Below are 14,383 nucleotides of genomic sequence, written 5' to 3'. Positions count from 1 at the left end.
TCAAGTTTAATGAATTTGTATTTACGAGCCAGAAATTTTCTGAATCTGAGCCAGAGGCTAAACTCTTACTAGTAGGAGCTGATGTAGAAAAAAACTAAACTTCAGAAGGTGAAGACTGCATAAAGAACTAGACACTGATAAATCAGTCATTCAGACAGGCATAATATGTTCATGGACACTTACCACCTCATCTTGTCCAGCACAGCAGTTAAATTCTGGACTGTACATAACAAGACCACTGCAATGGAGACTACCTGAAAACACAACATTCTGGTTTTAAATGTTGTTACTATTACTAGACTCTTAAAAAAACCCCATCCACAGTCCTTATCTGGATGACATACATATAACTTGAAGTCACTGCATAAGAAGAATTCTGTACTTTCCAACTATTTGCCCCTTCCTCTCATACCTTCAAAGAAAAGAAGCCTGAACTGGTTCTGTAACTTTTAGGAAGCGGTAAGTGCAATCATATCACAAATCAGAATTAATCTGTTCACTTTACCCAGAACTAACTTGATAGTGTGCATTTTAAAATCAATGATTAAATTGTCAGCACCTGGGTGCAAACTTACACCCAGTCTTTAGAGGGTACATGAATCTGGTTCACTGTTGCACATTGTTTGGGTGCTATACTATGGTCTCCTTTGTCTTAAAAGGAACAACTGCCTTTTGGGACACTCTTGGAATCATCCTCAAAAAGAAAATCAGTGAGTGAACTTCATAGTCTATTTTTTGCATCACTTATAAGATCTCCAATGCAGTTCCACTTTATGCTACGTTGATCTAAACTATGGGGCCGTTTTCTTCTACACTCTTGTTACTCTCAAGAACTTCCTTAAGCTTTCCTAGTCTTACTTTTATACCAGCTAAATTGGGTTCTTCAAGCTTCTGCCAGGATTTCCTTCAGTTTATTTTTCGAAAATCACTTGGGTTCAAAAACCATCTGTCCTTTCCCAGTTAACCATTACTTTTGCCTTCATTTCTGTTTAAGAACATGCTTATTTTTTGAGAAAACAATCAAATTCAATGCCAAGAATCAAGCTACTTCCTCATTTGTTATCAACTCCCCCTTCTCTGAAGCTATGAGCAGCAAGGACATTTTGAAAACATTTTTTACAAGATTCCTTTAAGGCAAACTAAAACCAAATACATTTTTATTAATGTGATGCAACTGGTCAGTCAGATAAATTTATTGCAGAGACAGCTGCCGGTGTTGGAGCTACAAGGAGTGCATGATTGAAGCAGAATGGGCAGCTTTTAAAGAACTCTTTTGAAAAAGCTCTTTCCTGCTCATTCTGAAAAACTGAAAACTATGCTATCCAAATGCAAGATGACATAGGATCAATGAGGCTACACGTCTAATAGCTTTTAAACATTTTATCCACTGATTCTTTTTGGAAAACCTGCAGGCCTCCGCTCCCATAAGGAACAGGATAATAGCATAGAACACGACAAGTCAAGACAGGCTTATGGAAGCTACTTCCTAAAAGTAAAAATTCACCAGAAAAGAAGGTGTCTGAGGCATAACACACATTTGGGAGATGTTCTTTTATCAAGACTTTAAACTGCTGTAGGTCAGTTCTGCTAAATGATTCTAGCAGCTTCTGCTCGCACCACTGCAAGCAACTGGTTAACAACACTGTGAATCATAGAATCATAGAATAGTTAGGGTTGGAAATGACCTGAAGATCATCTAGTTCCAACCCCCCTGCCATGGGCAGGGACACCTCACACTAAACCATGCCACCCAAGGCTCTGTCCAACGTGGCCTTGAACACTGCCAAGGATGGAGCACTCACAGCCTCCCTGGGCAACCCATTCCAGTGCCTCACCACCCTCACAGTAAAGAATTTCTTCCTCATATCCAATCTAAACTTCCCCTGTTTAAGTTTGAACCCATTACCCCTTGTCCTGTCACTACAGTCCCTAATGAAGAGTCCCTCCCCAGCATCCTTGTAGGCCTCCTTCAGATACTGGAAGGCTGCTATGAGTTCTCCACGCAGCCTTCTCTTCTCCAGGCTAAACAGCCCCAACTTTCTCAGCCTGTCTTCATACGGGAGGTGCTCCAGTCCCCTGATCATCCTCGTGGCCTTCCTCTCCACTTGTTCCAACAGTTCCATGTCCTTTTTATGTTGAGGACACTAGAACTGCACACAATACTCCAAGTGAGGTCACACAAGAGCAGAGTAGAGGGGCAGGATCACCTCCTTCGACCTGCTGGTCACGCTCCTCTTGATGCAGCCCAGGATACGGTTGGTTTTCTGGGCTGCGAGCGCACACTGAAGCCGGCTAATGTGAATTTTCTCATTGACCAACACCCCCAAGTCCTTCTCTGCAGGGCTGCTCTGAATCTCTTCTCTGCCCAACCTGTAGCTGTGCCTGGGATTGCTGTGACCCAGGTGTAGGACCTTGCACTTGGCATGGTTACACTTCATCAGGTTGGCATTTGCCCACCTCACAAGCGTGTCAAGGTCCCTCTGGATGGCATCCCTTCCCTCCAGCGTATCAACCGAACTGCACAGCTTGGTGTCATCAGCAAACTTGCTGAGGGCGCACTCAGCAGTGAATTTAAACTGTTGGACAGACTTAGCTTAAAATTGATCCTACAAAAATGAGACAGTTTCAACATAGAACAGTTGTCTGATCCATTTCATTTATACAAATACACAAACGCCAAACATAGGTATAAGCAGAGAGGAACTGTTTCTTCCAGTGTCAATAAACAGCATTCATAAAGCTACAGACAACAATAGCAACAAGGTCAAGAGATAGTTACCCTGGCAGGTGCTACACTTTTCTAAGATTAAACTTAATCACAATGGTACTGCAGCAGTTACTTGCACACCATATAAGAAAAAAAGCAGAGTAGTCAAACAGCATCTCAAGCTGAACGATACTCCTGAAGACTGAATATGCTACTCACTGGAGAGTTCTCCAATAGAGGAGTCTCCGCAACTACTGAAAGGGAAGACCAGCAAAAGCAGGTTTCTCAGATAATACCAGGACTCCTTTCTCCCAAGTTCCACCCCATCCGTCAAGAAAAATGTTAGTCAGTCAAAACACTATGGGAGCAACTAGCCTGATTGCCCAAACAAGTCTAGAGGACAAAGCTGCCCTCAGTTTCCTATTTTACACATGAAGTTGCAACACCAAATATTTGGCAATTCGTTGACAAAAATAAGCCCACAAAATCAGAAACTAATCTATTTGCAGCTGTATTGTCATGACATACATAATTAAATGTACCCAAGTACTTTTAAGAAATATTACTTGAATTATGGTAATTTATCCCCATGCCATTGAGTGGAATGTGCATATATACTAATACTGTTATATGTGGGAAGTCAAGTTATTAGCAAGCCTAAAGAAATTAAAACAGATTACATTTCAGCTGCATCTAAGACTGATAACTGTCAACAGTCATTACTCATTTCTGCAGCTTCTTTTAGTCCTCATTCCTTAGTACTTTGTTTCAACATCTCCAATCTACCTCCATACTAGGCTAAAGGGGTAAAAAAACCAGTTTTCTTTAAGTATGATCTTCCCCATTTCCATTTTTAATAGATTCTATAGGATTTGCAGAGACATGGTAACTCTTGTGGTTTATATTTACTCTTACTGTAGCAAGTCCCCTAACAGCTTATCAATAGGTATTTTAAAAGATTAGTGTACAGTTATTGTTCTCTCTCATTCCCAAGACACCTCAAGAAACCAAAGTTTGTGTTGAATTTCCTTATCCAGTTAATTTCTGCTTACAGATTAGTTTTCAGCTACATGCATTCTTTTTACATATGATTACTATTCAATTTGCTACCACCATCTAAAAAACGTGTTTCTCTGCTCTACAGTAAAACTAATCCACTTAATACCCTGTTGCTTGTATCTCACTTTCCTTCTCTCAAGCCATCTAGTAGATTCAGTTCTTCCAGTTAAAAGAAAAACAAACTGAACCAAACCCTGCAGTTTAAGTACTGGAAGTTAGAGAAGGATTTATTTTGTAATCAAAGGAGCAAGATACAGTACTAAGTATACTACATAAGTGAGGGGAAATCAGACAGCAGCTTGCAGTAGCCCATGCTTGTAGGATCTTGTGTAAGTAAAGCTTGGGCTTTGTTTACCAGACATTGGATTTGTAAGTTGGGAAAACTCAATAGTATTTAAAAGGAAATACTTACACTTGTGAACTGCAGGGTATTTTACTTTATACTTCAGATAACAGTAAAGTTGAGGTGAAAGTGAACTTAAACCTACGAGTTACTCAAGACCAAATGACATTAAGAACTGAGCTTCATGGATTTAAACGCAACCAACGTACAAAAACCCCGAAGCAAACACAAAAAGAACTGTCATGCAGAAGGTAAAGTTACCATCTGTGTGCCACACATTTCTTTTCACTCCTAAATACTGAATAAAGTTCCTATCTATCTACACCTGTAATAGCATAAACACTTTTGGACCTTGTTATTTTCCCTGTGGACAACTTCCCAGACTTGGATAAATAGTTTTTTCAAATCATGGACTGCATTGATTCAATTTTGTAAATTTTCATAGTTGTGAAACAGGTTTTTTGATGCTGTATTATAGAAGCCTGTCTGTAGCCAGGAAGTAGAAGGACTTGTTTTAGTGCTTTTGGAAAGCAGAAGACATTTATCAGACCTTAGAAAATGCCATACTTCTTTTTTACTAATGAATTATAAAGATGAGGTCTACTGGTTAAACTAGGATTGAAAACTTGAGTTGGCAGAATGGAAAATATCTACATTATGCCCAAAGTAATTAAATATATATGTTTTTCATTAACTATAAATGTACAACACTTCCATTCCCTATAAACGAAGAGGTTTTGCAGCATATCTTTTAATATGTCCAAAATGCTTCAGAACAATTCTGACAGCAAAGCTGGGGGGGGTGGGGGGGGTGGAGTGAGGGTACACTATAGATGCATTCAGCACTCCTATTTTACTTCTGCAAACTTCTGTTGGGATAGCGTTTGGCAATCAAGATGCTAAACAGAAAGAAAGGGTACCAATGTTAACCTAGGTGATGTTTTGGGACAGTATGACCAGAAGAGGATCCACACATCCTGGAAAAGTAAAACTTACAGGCAGATCAAAATATGAATTCAATTAAGCAAACTGGTAGATACACAGGTAGGCCTGGTGAGACTCAGACCAACAAATGTGCTTGCCTAAACATAAATGGTGAAAGTTTATTTGGAATCAAGTGTGCAAAGAGGGAAAAGTATGTCCAGTCTAACTTAAATTGGGAGGTGCTGTGAAGACACTGGCAATGAATCTGGTGTTGAAGTTTTAATAAAAGGATTTAGAAAATGCAAGGATATTCTGTTCCTAAGGTACTACAACTGTAAAGAGAAAAGCATTCTAAACCAATACATCCATGAAGAACTGTAATACAGTCCTCTACACAACTGTGCCATCATAATGAAGAACAACAGTTTCCACAGCACATATTCTAACCAAAACAGATTATTAATACAACCAAGAAAGGGAACATGACATAGCAGGTGAGTATAAAAAGACTTCTCATTACACAGTGGAGTCCAGCATGAAAACAACAGCTAAAAAAACTATTACTGACAAAAGGGCATAGCAAATTCTATTTCCATTTAAATTTTGTTGAAGTCATGTATGACAGTTTAGCAAAAAAGTCTGAATATTTTCACTGGTTACAGGCTCAACAGTATGTGAGCAGCTGGAACAGGACCAGATCTCTGCAGGGTGGAGAGAACACCACCTTCAAAAATACTTGTTCTATCTGAAACTAATTTAACTTAATCGGATCAATTAAAGACAAAAACCTACAAGAAATACGTTGTACTATTACATGTTACAGACACTTTCTAAACATCCTTCTACTCATCAGACCTAAAAATTACAGATCCCAAGGTGACAATTCAAAATATTACCGAACATAAACAAAACCACTAAACTTTATGGACAGACAAGTTTAAGAAAAAGGCTAAAGGTGTTTTTCTACTGGCACCAAGTGAACACCAGCATTAAGAAAGCTTGAAGTTTACTGTACAGGAAAAGAATGAGCAAAAAACCAGTCATTTCTGTAGCTCAGGAAACATTGGCCCCACGAGCAAAATAAACATTGTTTGTGTTTGCTGAACAGAAAAAGCAGCAACGTACTTACTCTGAACTGTTAGCGCTTTCCTGAGATACTGATGGTATCTTTTAGTTAAGCTAAAGAATTGACAGTCCAAGTCAAATCTATTTTTACTAGATCTGGTTCTACAGGAAAAGCAATGGCTCACAATTCAACTCGTGCACTATAAACTGTAGCCAAGTTCAATTTTGCTACAAATTGCTTGGGAATTTCCCCAAGCCAACAGTCTTAAAGAAATGGATGATAAAATATAGAAGTGTTATTGACAGATATAAAGGAGAGAATCCAATTCATATCTTAGATCACAGAAACACACTGATGAAACACGATATGTTACCTGTAGACATTTTAGCAGAGATTGAACTAGAAATCCCACAACAATTAGAAGCTGGAGGTCAGAAAAAAGGTACAGAGTTGCTGTATGCTGAAGGAAGATAAGAACTCCCCAGATTTTAGGAGGCACTGGCAACAAACATCAATAGCTGCAGAGAACAGTATTATCTGGGAAGCAGGCCTGCACCTCCCAAAAACTGTCTTCTCCAGCATCTGTCTGAGAATGAACAACACTGTATCTCTGTCAGTTCACCCAATCCACCCCCAAAAAGGTGACAAGGCTAGGTTATAGAATTTGTCAGTTTGACAGAGATGTCAATAGACAAATCAGAACACAAGCACTTAACACCTTTCAAGCATTCCATGTTTCTAGAGACCAACACATTTACGATATCATAAACTATTTCAGAAGTCACTTGCTGGCAAAAGTAAATTAGTGTATTGCCTAAAAGCATTTAGAAGTTAAAATCATTTAAGAGAAAGTATTGACAAAGATGAAACATTGTACCACTCCTGAAGTCAGAGGGTTTTGCTTCCCAGTAAGTCCTAAGACAGAACACTGCTGAAGCATGTTCAGGTAAGTAGTTGAAGTTGCAATAATAATTATGAAGGATCTCTTCGAGATATCTTGATCCAAAGTGATCATCAGTGTAACACTGACTTAGCTGATGTCAGTCCAAATTCAAGTGAAATTAAATGGTCACAAGGCAAAGAATAACAAACAAAAGAATCGCAAGACCCATAGGACTCACAGACCAAAGCAAATGAGTTATCAGTCTGAATCAATTCAAATTTCTGCAATTTCGTTACATTATTGCCTACAAAAATCAAAAGGCTTAAGTTTACAAATTAGTAGATACTCCAACTTGAAAAAGGTAGAAATGCTACTAACAGATTGAAATCAGGTAACTTCAGTGTTGTATGTAATCACCTGAGCTTCACATAACTCATACACATGGAGTTTGTCATACAGCAAAAAGCCTTGAAAGATTCTCCATTTGCCCTGAAAAAACTGAGAGACCAATCTAATTCTGTTTTAATATTATCATCTACAGTAGTCAGCCTGTGACTCTGCTCAAAGCAGACTGCCCTCATCTTGACCAAGTGAGGTAAGCAACTGACCACCAGGTGCTGACCTTCCTGAGAACAAGGATCTGCACCTCTCAACTAAGCTTTCATCTGCCAAAATCAGCACCCAATGCCCTGACGTAATGGATTCATCATGTCAATTCCACCACACACACGCCCCAAGTCACCAGAAAAACCGTTCTGGTGTAGTTTGCCAAAACAAATCCCAGATTCAATCCATACGCACCAAGATGACTTTGGTACACTCTGTGTATACAGAGTGTGTCTAGAACTAGGTGCTGTTTCCAAACTTGATCAGTACCCTTCCTGTGCCCCCGCTTAGTAGAACACCAGATATTAAGAACTCTATGCAAATAGCAACACTGAAAGCTATAGGTACTCAGCTATTTCATACTGTCAGTTATGTGCACAGCCTTCTCCCTACCTGAAAGCTTCTTATTTCCCCATTTGTCAAGTGATGACATTTCAGTTGAGACCATTTCCTTACTAAAAAAATAAAAGGCAGGAAAAAAAATTAACTGATTGTACTTTCCGAATCTGAAGGACTGCCGAGTTGCTGCGATTCATACTATTTCACAACACAGAATATAAACACATCTATGGATGCAGATTCACATCATGGCTACAGTTAAATTTCTATGCTATGTAAAACAGAAAGTTATCAATTGCCATAACAACAAAACAGCTTTTTTAAGCACAAACCTTACCAGGACTGAGACCTACAGCTTTCAAAACAGAAGCTACCAAGTACTTAGCAGCTAAAAAAAATAAGAGATTTGCAGTCTTCACAATAATTGAAGGTATTTATATGTATTTGAATAAATGGAGGCTTAAATTCTAAGCCCAAAGAACATTTCACAAAAATTACTTCATAACATAGTATGTTCTGGAATAACACTTGACATCTAAGGTAGCTAATGAATTGCCTTTGACAAGGTTAAACAAATTACTAACACATCTTGAGATGACACTCATAAAAGCAAGATTTGCTCCCAGCCAACGTATTTTCTCTTTTCCACTGCTTATTTTCTTTACTTCGCACAAGAAAAATTAGTTGAAAAGTTTCATTTTTGCTTTTAGTTGCTTTCACTTTCTAGTTGCCTGGAAGCAATAAAAAGTTTCTGTTTAGGTTTAATATCAGTCTTGGGTAACACTCTGGAAAGGAGGCATTAGGTGGGACTCTAGCTGAAAGAATAGCTCTGCTAGCACTAGGCAAGATGATTATACTGTTATAAGAAAGATTTTTTTTATCTACATACAGAAACACACGCTCAGTCCCTTTAGCCGAGAGTTCTGAGGGAATCTTTACGGCTTAGCCGGAGAACACCACCACCACCAAAAAGAGGTGCTGAAAACCACCACTTCCTTCTCCTCCCCGCCTGTCACAGACGGCTCAGCTGTCCTGGTCGCGCTTCGCATCTGCTTCTCCTCCGCGAACAAACGCCCTCCTTCCGCGGCAGCCGCCAGCCCTGCCCCGGGAGCCAGCCCCGCCGCCCGGCGCTGACAGGAGGATCCCCCGCCCCGGCCGGGGCCACCGAGCGGCAGAGAAGCCCGGGAAGGGCGACACAAAGTTTCTTCAGCGGAGCTCCGGCCGGAGGCACCGGCTCCCGGCCATCCTCGGGCAAGCGTCTCCTCAGGGGCCAGGCTGCTGCTGCCGCCGCCCGTCCGCCCCAGGGGCAGGTAGAGGCGCTGCCCCAGTCCCCTCGCACCCCTCTTCCTGCCCTGCCGAGGGGAAAAGGGTGGTTTGCCAGCCACCTCAGGGCAGTAAGCGCGCCTACTCACCGCCATGACCCCGCCGGCTCTCCCGGCTAACGGTTCGGTCTCCGGCACCGGCGGGCAGCGACAGCCGGGCAGGGAGCGGAGAGGAGTTCCCGATGGCGCAGCTAAAGCAGGGGCGGCGCAGCTCGGGCAGGGGCGGTGCCGCGCCGGCCGCTTCCCCCACCCCCTGACCCGCCCACCCAAGGTACCTGCGCTTCGGGCGCCGCCGATCCGTCGCGTTTTCCTCCCCTCCCCGCACCTGTCACTGTTTCCCCCGGCTGCCACGACTGCTGCTGTCGCAGCCACCGCCTCTGCCTCGCCGCCTTGACCGCCTCCGCGCGGCCGCCATCTTTGCGGAGGGCTGGGAGGGGCCGCAAGGGGGCAGTGGGCTTCGGAGCGCAGTACGCATGCGCGGGAGGCACCCGTAAGCTGGCGGGGTGCGTGTCTGTGGGAGGGGCGGGGCCGCATCTCTGGGCGGGGCTTGAGACAGCCTGAGGGGCGTGGCCTGAGGGAGGGCGGGGCCGTTTCTGTGGGGCTGGGGCCTGGGCGTGGGGCTGGACCTTGGCCATAACCTTGGACTTGGGGTCTGGGCTTAGACCTGGGTGGCCTTGGGGCTGCGTCCTGGCGCGGGCTGGGCACTTGGTGTATAGAGTGAAGGGTAGGAAGGACTGTTAACACAGCAAGTCAGCTGCCCTGAGGCCAAGCAGAAGTCCCAGGAGTGCGTGACTGTGAGCACCTGTGGTATCCCCTGCCCACTGCCCAAGCACATCATGTCCAACATCTGAGGGAAAAGGGGAAGAAACGTGCTTTGCCAGGTGCTTATGCAGGGAGGAGCTATCTTCTCTCAACACCTGCAAAGCTCAGCTGATGCTAATTTGTGGCCATCCTTTGCTTAATGTTTGTCTTTTCAACCGTTATGGATCAAAATTGTTTTATTGCAGTGTTTGTCTTAATGACCTTTTGCAGCAGTGGACTGAACAGAATGAGATGTTTTATAAAGTGGTTTTCTGTCATTAAGTTGCTGTTTCTTTTGCATTTCAGTGGTGTTCATATCATTTTTATAGCTTAACAGCAGGGAGAAGGTCGCTCCTATCGACAAAAGGTGCACCAACTGATCTTTTGCCCTCCTGGTTGCTCTCTATATGCCCCCTTTCCAGAACCCATCATTTCAGTGGTGAACAGCATCCTAGACTATGGTATGTCAGATCTCAAAAATTGAAGAGACCTGGGCTTGATCAATATTTGGATGAGCTACCTTGTTAGGTACTTCAGAAAGTGCTGCTGGTGATTCATTCAGTGGCGTTTGTCTATGAGTCAGGGCTGAACAAATGCCACTGCACAGCGTTTGTAGGTTGTACCATCCAGGGGCATAAAACCAGAGATCTTTGCCAATTGCAGCTGTTAGGAGATCGCTGATTTTCCTACTTTACTCCAGTTGCAATACAGGTTTCCAGAATTAGCCAGCAGTTTTGGTAGAATATTGCAAAGGGTTTCCAATGTTGCTTTTGTCAGGCACCACTCATTGGTGGTGGTGGGCTAGGAACGGCACTGGCAACAGTATGTAAATTTGCATTGCATGACACAGGCCTTCGCCTGCTTCCTTCCTTTTTAGGTCATAGTTATAAAAATAGGTTTATATAAAATCCCATTTTCTTCTGGAAAATCAATTAAAATCACCTGGAAATAATTCTGAATAATATTAAAAATGGGTGGAAGACATGGGAGAACCAATATAGTGAACTCTTTCTCTTTTTAGGAGCTCATGTGAATAAACGGATCTTTCTAACCCAAAACTAAACTAGATTGGAATTATTTACCAGTCTAAATGGCCTATAGAAATTTCGGCTACTTCTAGGTGACTGACCAAATACTCTTGATTTCATCCACTGTAGAACTTCCCAGAAGGACCCATGGAGACAGAATTTCTTTACAGTATCATATCAGATATACATCCAAGTGCTAATGATGAACATTCATGAAATTGATATTATAGCTAAGCCTAGTAGAGTGGAGATGGGAAGATAAATCCATCAAGGAAATCTTTTGCAGAGTACCCTCTTAAGATATAGTCTTGACTGTATCGTTATGCTTCCCTTCTGTGGATCTCATTTCTTCAGTCAAACAAAGCTACTGCCTTCAGAGAACTGTGAAGAATTGGTGTTACAACAGTCATTGTTTCATGTTTGCATTAAGTTGCATTTACTCATCAAAATATGCAGCACTGTAGTGCCTGGGATCAGAATTGGGCAACTCACACTGATTTTAAAATCTAAGTCACTTGATCCTGTTCTCCAATTCTCTCCACCCCTGCAAGATACCACATCCCTGGAAACATTCAAGTCCAGGTTGGATGGGGCTCTGGGCAACCTGATCAGATGAAGATGTCCCTGCACATTGCAGGAGAGTTGGAATAGATGACTTTTAAAGGTCCATTCCAATCCAAATTATTCTATGAACTATTCTATGATGAAATGAGGAAAACCTCCAGTTCTGAAGTTGGACTAAGTTGGAGAGTTCAGCAAGTCTCCTGCATACAGCACTCCCCTCTACAGAGAGTGACCTATTTTTACACCTCAGCCAAATTTGTAGGTCCCCTGTAATACCTATGCTGGAAGGGGAAACTGACCACTCTTGGTAGTAGCTGCTCTGCTGCTGTCACATGGGGCTCCTTGAGCATGTAAGGAACATATACCATGGTCTCACAGACCACAGGGGCAGCAGTTTGGACTATGGACTATGAAAGCCATGAGATCAGTAGCATTGCTGTCTTCTACCAGACAGGTAGCATCTGTGTAATACAAAATTAAAGAAATACAGCCAGTGTTTATTTTCTAAAACAGGTAACTAATGCATGAATATAGCTCCCCTAAAATAAACAAGCTGTAAGATGTTAGCAACTTTATAAGGTTGAGTATGGAAGTATTTGAACTGTAAAAATCACACTTTAATATCACAATGATGTATCAAAATCAAATTTTGATAAGAAATGTTTAATGCTAGGTGTGATTCATTTCAATGGTAAAATATGTGTTTGTGGGGAAAAAATAATCTGAGATTTAGTTGATATGATCATCTGTATTTTTACATAAATTGGCAAACTAGTAGAACTCAAAACACATTGAGCAGTGATATATGGTAATCATGTCTATAACTGGTCTTTGACACTTATTAAAGAATAAATATTCTATGGCATATTTTACCATAGCTTTCCAAAATACTGATGGACACCTTAAAAATATAAAAATCCACATCTCTTTTGCTTCTTTACCTGCTTTTCAGGACATGGGTGATGAAGTAAATCATCCTCTGACAGGATTAAACGAGCTGAAATTTTAGAATGATGGTACCAAAATGAATGGGAGGATTAAATGGATAAAAATGCTAATCCTGTCAGAGAAACAAAATTTAACCATTCAATTCCTGTGTTACAGAAGTAACTCTAACAGAGTATCAGGAATTTGAGGGAAATTGCAGTTTGTTAAATTCAAAGGATAGCTGGAATCTGCTATTTCTTTCTTACTGATTTGTCTCAGTTTCTGGAATATATCCACTAAATTCAATGGGTTTACTTACAGAACTGAGTGTTGCTTAACAGGAACAGGCATGGCAGGTTGTTCGCTTAAGATGTTCAGGTGCTACACCAAACCAAACTGTTTAAGAAATATTAATAAGTAAAAAATTTTCAAACTTGGTGCCAGGATTTAGACTTCAAAAACACTTAGCTGGAGCCCAGCTGACAAAACAGTCTCATTGTGTGGCATTTAGTTTCTGATTCATTTATTTGTCAAACAGAAAAGCAAAATATAGTCAGGAATTACATACACAGAAAGAAGGACTACGTGGTTTAGACCCCAAGTTCATTTATCTTACTTTATTAAAGTGGAAAAATTTATCTTTGTATGGCACAAACCTATTTGTTATAATATTACTTTTCAAACGTAAGTCAAAACCCCCAAAATACAAATGGTGAAAAATGCCCAGCAATGATGTTCACCTTGGCATTCTTGCAAGTGATCATTCTGTACCTTGCAAATCTTTACTTGTTGAAATCAGCCACCAGTTGAGCTGTGATTTTCCCATCATGAATTAAAGCTATGATTTCATATTATCTCCTGCCTTGAAATGTTACTTAAAGCAGTGACTGTAGACATCAACACAGCAATATTTATTGGCCTTGTCACTTACTTACAAAAAACACTGACGTTTGTTTTGCTTTGTGAGCTGAGTCATTTCTGAACTGTCTTTAGTGATCTAGTTATCTGTTGGCTCGTGATAGGTAAAGTTGAATAATCAGTCAGCCCTGGTGGTAACCAAAATGTTTACCAGAAGCATACCTTCAATTTGTGCTTCTGCCTGGAGTTGATTCAAGATAATTCTGTAGCCTTCTTTTCAAACCATGGTGAAAAGTTAAACATTTAAAGATCAATTGTACGGCAACAGAAATATTTATAAAATTCATGTGTGGGATTTAAGCTGCTAGATTATAATTCTGCATTTATTTAGGAGCTTTTTCCTTCTTGAATATTCAGGACTTTCATACCCAAGTTTAGATATTTCCAGGAGATTTGCTCTTAGGATAAATGGTAGCTTTCATCTGATGGACACTGAGAGTCAAGTGTGAATTTTCTGGAAGACTGGTTTTCTTTTGGTGAAAAAGCTGTATTTGGCAGAATTTAGGATGAACTAACTGGGCTTAGGACTTTTTTTGACCTAGTTGAGTAGCAAGGAAGTTACCTATCACATTAGAGCAGCTCTGTCTCTAACTTGAGGAGTTTTGAGACACATGAGATTTCCATTATGTCATCCTGAAGTGCTGGGTTTGGGGTTTCGGCTGTGACTCTTTTTTTCCAGTCCTTTGAAATACTAGGTTTGTGTTGTGCTTGCAGACAAAGGAGTTGAAGGAAGTTTTCATCAACCTCTTCACATAAGGGTGTATTTCAAGCTTGTTCAGTAAAAAGGCCTTGCAGTGCAAGTCCTTGTCTGGCAAGATAACAGCCTGAGTTCAGTGTGCTCATGGAATACTAATTATTCTCTTCATTCAGATTTCCTCTTCCCCCCCCCCCCCCAG

The 14,383-nt window shown here is 41.2% G+C and overlaps 1 protein-coding gene across 5 annotated transcripts in view; it reads right to left on the bottom strand.

Annotated features, from left to right (window-relative positions):
• The window catches only part of FNDC3A (fibronectin type III domain containing 3A), a 118,547-nt gene extending 108,938 nt beyond the window's left edge, over nucleotides 1-9,609 (bottom strand). The window contains exons 1-2 of one of the 5 annotated variants that reach the window (XM_080613262.1): nucleotides 9,340-9,426; nucleotides 7,982-8,043 (exon numbers count right to left, since the gene is read on the bottom strand). The gene's annotated coding sequence lies outside the window, so the exon portion shown is untranslated. Of the gene's footprint in view, nucleotides 1-183; nucleotides 255-7,981; nucleotides 8,044-8,816; nucleotides 9,442-9,524 lie in introns of those variants that run through there. The other 4 variants (XM_080613261.1, XM_080613263.1, XM_080613259.1 and 1 more) reach the window with 4 other exon arrangements.
• Nucleotides 9,610-14,383: the final 4,774 nt, after the last annotated feature.

The sequence above is a fragment of the Psittacula echo genome, assembly GCF_963264785.1.
Source record: "Psittacula echo genome assembly, chromosome: 3".
In the NCBI taxonomy this organism is placed as follows: Eukaryota; Metazoa; Chordata; class Aves; order Psittaciformes; family Psittacidae; genus Psittacula; species Psittacula echo.
This window is presented reverse-complemented; position numbering and strand designations above follow the sequence as displayed.